The following is a 583-nucleotide window of genomic DNA, read 5'->3' as shown; positions in this document are numbered from 1 at the left end:
TGAATGGTGAACTTGTATTTTGAAATTTGTAAAGTGTAATATCACTTGAAAATGTGAATTCATGACTTGAAATTGATTTAGTGTTGATACTTGAAATGTGAATTCATGACCTGAAAATGGTTAAGTTTAGACACTTGAGAAGTGAATTAAAGAGTTGAAAATAGTTAAGTGTAGTGTTTTGAAATGTGTACTAGTCACTTCAAAAGTGTATTAGCGACTTGAAAATGGTTCAATGTAGTTCTTGAATGTTGAACTTGTGTTTTGAAATTTGTAAAGTATAATATCATTTGAAAATGTGAATTTATGACTTAAAATTAGTTTAGTGTTGATACTTCAAAAGTGAATTCATGACTTGAAAATGGTTAAGTTTAGTCACCTGAGAAGTGAATTGGAGAGTTAAAAATGGTTAAGTGCAGTGTTTTGAAATGTGTACTAGTCACTTGAAAAGTGGATTAGCGACTTAAAAATGGTTTAATGTAGTTCTTGAATGGTGAACTCATGTTTTGAAATTTGTAAAGTGTAATATCACTTGAAAATGTGAATTCATGACTTGAAATTGATTTAATGTTGATACTTAAAATGT

This window comes from Capsicum annuum, chromosome 7 (assembly GCF_002878395.1).
Source record: "Capsicum annuum cultivar UCD-10X-F1 chromosome 7, UCD10Xv1.1, whole genome shotgun sequence".
Taxonomy (NCBI): domain Eukaryota; kingdom Viridiplantae; phylum Streptophyta; class Magnoliopsida; order Solanales; family Solanaceae; genus Capsicum; species Capsicum annuum.
This window is presented reverse-complemented; position numbering follows the sequence as displayed.